The sequence below is a fragment of the Limulus polyphemus genome, unplaced genomic scaffold (assembly GCF_000517525.1).
Source record: "Limulus polyphemus unplaced genomic scaffold, Limulus_polyphemus-2.1.2 Scaffold34, whole genome shotgun sequence".
Taxonomy (NCBI): domain Eukaryota; kingdom Metazoa; phylum Arthropoda; class Merostomata; order Xiphosura; family Limulidae; genus Limulus; species Limulus polyphemus.
Window position 1 is genome coordinate 1,024,184 of NW_013665644.1, and position 6,044 is coordinate 1,030,227.

The following is a 6,044-nucleotide window of genomic DNA, read 5'->3' on the forward strand; positions in this document are numbered from 1 at the left end:
CCCACAGCTGGAAGGGCGAGAATGTGGGTGACAGTGATTATGTGGACTGTACTTCGAATTATTTTCCCCAGATAATTTAAAAGAACATGTCAAACAAAAGAGCAACGTTACAACAATATGTTATTATGAACCTTGGAACCAACGTAGTCATGTGCCCAAAAGCAATTTGGTGTGTAAATAGATTCTAAAAATATGTTTAAAAATCGTATGTGTTACGTGTACGGACTCCATCGTTAGTTCCAGAGTTAAATCAAAATCATTAAAAATATAATCTGATTTCTCTTAATTGGAGAACTCGCTAGTATTATTAGGTTTCATATGAATAAGGCTATTATAATGTATTATCATACGAGCTGTCAATTTTGAATCCTACTGATTATAAGAAACACTTAAAATCTATTGATGTGAAAAGCCCTCAAAATATTGGACAAGAAGAAAGGCGAATCTTTACAGATTTGTGCCTTTGTCTGAAAAGCACTTGAATATTTGGTAAACAAACCTTGGCGAAAACTTAAGGACTTGTTCAAGGGTTTGAATAAGCATTTGATTTTCCATCAAGCCACATAGTAGTTTGAAGGATTCTTATATTGTTTTAACTTTACTAAAATTTTTATCAAATAAATGGAGAGCTCAAAATTCGTATGAACAGTCAAAACCTTATTAAGCACCTAATATGTTCTTGTTAATATAATGAAATAATGTACTTAAGCAGAAATATAACTTTAGCTGAAAATACACTTGTACTCTACAACATTAAAATTATTGATTTTTTTTTACTGGAATATTGACCAACAATTGTTTGTTCAGTAGTCTGTTTGCCCCGAGTATGTTCAGATTCAGAATCAGAAGGTTCATGGTTCACGGACCGATGCAACAAACTTCTAATTTTGTGGCCATGGGTGTACTATAAGAGTGATGGTCAAATTCCACTCTTAGGTTGACAAGATTAAAACAGCTATTTGCAAATAATTCCTCGTTTAGGTGTGCGCGAAAATTTTAAAACAAACAAACAGAAAGTAACATATATATTGAACTTAATATATTTCCAATGAATTGTCGTGTATGGCAAATGGCATACACACAAGCTATTAGTTATCCTTTTAATCTACCATCGGGAGTGTCGTTTCTTGAAATTTAATGTTAATATTGATTTAACGAAACAGTTTCGTTGAATTTTGCGCCTTGAAATAAAACTTCTAAAGAGCTTTGGTATTTTAGTTTGAATGTGGGTGCATTACTTAGTTTAAGTGAAAATTACGTTCGTCTTTGTATAAATAATAAAAAAACGACTAAAAAAATTGTAAATGAGTGTGAAATTTTATAGTTATTTTATTCTTAAGCTAATGTCCATCGGTGGAACAGTTGTAAGTCTACAGACATACCACAATAATATCCGTGGCTTTGCTTCAAATCAATCAAACAATCAATCTGAAGTCAATTACGTAACATAACTGAAAGCCCAGCATATTTGAGGATACCACCTATTCACTAAATAAAGCTAACGAGTTATCTTTATTGAATTAATATCACTATTAAAATCCATGGAATATGAATACTTTCAAATTCAAAGTGGTTACGATTAGGATCTGATTGATTCGAATTATATAAAAAAGTCAACACTGATTAAAAAGAGTAATTAGCATCGAATTCGTCTCCATCATTTAATCAGTGTAACATCAAGTTCTCTGATGTTGTGTGACAGATTAAGACGCTAACGTACGCGATGTCTAAAGTGTTTCAGAATATTCTATGAAATTTAGGCCAGGACATTTTATTGACCAATGCATGTTTTAGTTTTTTTTCTTTTTTTAGGTAGCCCATTACAATCCTAATAGTATAACATCACGCATTATCTTGCATGAGGACAATGTTTCGTTCATTATACCAGCGAAACGTTGTACAGCTGTGTTCAACAGCACACGTGTCGACATACTGCACTTACACCTATGCGTAAAATTTAACATTCAAGATACGATTATTCTTTTATATAAAATCTTAATCTGACTGTTATCCTCCAATAAAATTTAGAAAAAAAGCCAGTTGCCAAGTTTAAAAAATCATTACTTTATATCACTTGTATGGTTAGTTTTTATACATTATATACGCAAAGCAGGTCATCATTTCAGGTTTATATTTCAAAACCTCCGACTCCACCCCCTCCCCTGCGTAATCCAAATTTAAGCCATTGTTCTAGCAACAAATTTGCTTCTCAGAAGGACAAAAATATTGTAGGTGTAGACATACTGATGTCTTCGTTTTCTGATAACTGAATCGATATAGAAATGGTAATATCCAACGGTGATGCAGATGCAGCTTGAAATCATCTATAAAGACGTATGTATTTGTCCAGTGGAGTTGTTACTTCTAGTGACTTGTAAACATAAAGACGTATGTATTTGTCCAGTGGACTTGTTGTTACTTCTAGTGACTTGTAAACATAAAGACGTATGTATTTGTTCAGTGGAGTTGTTGTTAATTCTAGTGACTTGTAAACATGAAGACGTATGTATTTGTCCAGTGGAGTTGTTACTTATAGTGACTTGTAAACATAAAGACGTGTGTATTTGTCCAGTGGACTTGTTGTTGCTTCTAGTGACTTGTAAACATAAAGACGTATGTATTTGTCTAGTGGAATTGTTGTTAATTCTAGTGACTTGTAAACATGAAGACGTATGTATTTGTCCAGTGGAGTTGTTGTTACTTCTAGTGAATTGTAAATATAAAGACGTATGTATTTGTCCAGTGGAGTTGTTACTTCTAGTGACTTGTAAGGTGATGTGCGGTCATTTGTTAGGCCGAAACAGATTTTTTTCGAACTTAACTTAGGCTAGTCTGTTCCTTAGTTTTGTAAACTGTTCATCAGTTCAGTTGTAATCCTCAAGACCTTATTAATACAATGAGCAAACGACTAACGATTCACAACATCGTATTGTTCAGGTGAGAATCATTAAGTATCGCAATTGACCTTCCATCACCTTTTTTTTTTCTCTGTCTAGTGTATGAAATTGAAATGATCAGCAAACCAATGCATCTGAAGACGAACTGGGGCACTGTCCTTCCAGGACACTTAGTACATGAAAAATGCGCTGTAATAATCGTGCATTCTCACATACATGTCTACATTTGTACTGACTCATAGAAAGTAGCCTACTTTTGTCCCTTTAATTTTTTAGTGTGTATTATATTATGCATAGCGACATTATGTTAAAAAATAATATTATATACTGAATAATATACTGAAATAACATTTACATTACTAAAGTATATGTCTGTGGTTTTCAATTAAGTGCTAGAATATCTAAAATATTCTAGATGACATCTTAACAATCTAGTAACTTCGATGTGTATCTAAAAGTGAGACATCAGACAAAAATAAGATTCGGTCAGTCAAAAGAAGCTAACAGTAAACCAGTCAGTATTTAGTTTTAATGAAGCATTTGGATCCATGTTAGTTATTACTTGTATTCAGTTATTTTATCGATTAGCCGTAAATTTGCACAAGCAAGCTTATTTTTACGTTAATCATAATACCATTAGCGAGGTCTACAAGTTACAACTGTAGAAACGCTAAGGAATAATTAAGCTAGTTTATATTCTCTTTTGGACAATAGTTCGAATTATTTTCACCGGATAATTTAAAAACTCACCATACAAAAGAACAACGTTACAACAACATGTTATTATGGGCTTTGGACCTAACAATTAGAAAAACTAGTGTTTCTGAAGCAAGTTCCTCAACTTGTTAAGGAACAGCCTCATTATAACTTATAAAACCAGAGTATTTTCTCTGGCGATATCCCTCTCAGTTTGTTTTCGCAAAATCATGGAATCAGCTATTAAGGTACAATCTTTCATATATGGTTTCATTATTAGTGTTTGTTTAAGCTTTCAATCACTTCTTTTCTCCAAAAATCCTGGTTCACTCTTCAGAGAAGTACTCCAAACAAGTAGTTATGAAGGATAAGGTATTCCAAACATTTGACGCAGAAATCTTCAAGCTTTTGTACAATAAGAACAAATGGTCATAGACAGCTCTTTTACTTCTTGTAAAGCCCGGCATGGCCAGGTGGTTAGGGCGCTCGACTCGCAATCCGAGGGTCACGGGTTCGAATCCCCGTCACACCAAACATGCTCGTCCTTTCAGCCGTGGGGGCGTTATAAGTCACAGTCAATCCCACTATTCGTTGGTAAAAGAGTAGCCCAAGAGTTGGCTCTAGACTTACACTGCTAAATTAGGGAAGGCTAGCGCAGATAGCCCTCGTGTAGCTTTGCGCGAACTTCAAAAACAAACAAACAAACTTCTTGTAAACAACATCCACCACATTGTTTCACTTCTCTATTTCTCAGAATATCCTGTCTCTAAAGTCCCACAACACCAGAAACAGCATATCTGATGGTTTTACACCCATTTTCATTTAAAATTTGATTTTTCGTTTTTTTGATAAGGTCTTCCGTGTTAGACATATTTTTTATTTCGTCTCCCCAAAGTTTTCTATTAACGTAATCTTCTTTCGAAACAACCGTTTTGTAAGAGAACAAGTTACCGGAGTGTTCAACTGTTAGTGCTGAGTGCCATCTTCTTCACTGCTTGTGCTGGAAAATAGCTTCTCAGAAGAATCGTTAGCAGAGGTGTGCATCCAAGAAGAGAACATTTTGCCCAAAGATTTGTTGTTTGTTTTTAAAGCAAAGTCACATTTGGCAATCTGTTGTGCCCACCGCGGGGATTAGAACCCTGGAATTTAGCGTTGTAAGTCCGTCAAATTATTGCTATTCCACCGAGATGAATATGAAAAAATATCTGGCGCAAAACCGCAGAAATATGAAATTCTTTATTAAAGGTGCACTGTATTACTTTTTTTACCGATACCCTATATTTGCATCTGGCTATCGACCGATGGTGACATCAATAATATTTTTAAAGTTAATTAATTCATTTTCCTTGGTGGTACATTCAGTTTATATGTTTGTTTGTTGTTAAGCACAAAGCTACACAACTGGCTATCTGTGCTCTGGCTACCGCGGGTATCAAAACCCTAGTTTTAAAGTTGTAAGCCCTCAGACTTATCACTGAGCCACTAAAAGTCTGTAAATTAAGATAACGTCAGCAACATGAGAATATTTACATTATCAAAAATAACACATTTATTTTCCGTTATCGGTATCCATGGCAGTCGAAGTCACCGATAATTTTCCAACAATGCCAATAATAATCGGCCCGATACTGATATAATTTTAACTTTTAATTATAAGATTCATATTAATCATTTTTAAGAATTCACTTCTTAAAGTCTTTACATAACGTCGTAAAGACAAGTTTGAATATTACATATACCTCCCCTTATATTTTAAGCATACTAAACAGTTCAGAAAATCCCATAAACTATTTATTAATATATCTCCAAGTTTAGCATGGTCTGGTGGTTAAGGCGTTCGAATCGCAGGTTTGAATCTCATTACCGAACATGTTTGCCTTTTCATCAATCGGGGCGTTATAATGTGATGGTTAATTCCACTGTTAAATTAAAGAATTCCATAGCTCGCGAGTGGCTTTGCGTGAAATTCAACAAACAAACATAAACTAAACCTCCATAATAGACCACCACTGAAGAGCTGAGAACTATGCTAGAAATAATATAACTTCTCATCAATGAAATGAATTTAAAAAAAGGGCATAATACAGAACTACATGTGGTTATTGTTCACTTAATATTTCGGAATAAATTAAATAGACATTAATGTTAAACAATTCTTTTATATGTACTAGGTCGTGAAGACAAAAAGCAATAATACAACAACATTCACCAGTTCATTATCTAATTTTAAACTTATCTACTAATGATTATTATTTTAAAATCATAGGCATCGATCGCTGACTTAGAAGTAATCAGAAGTCTATTTCTTAAAATTTGTTAAGGATTATAAGAACAAGATGAGTGGCAAATTCATCTCGTTTGTTTTATTTGTTTGTTTTTGAATTTCGCGCAAAGCTACACGAGGGCTATCTGCGCTAGCCGTCCCTAATTTAGAAGTATAAGACTAGAGGG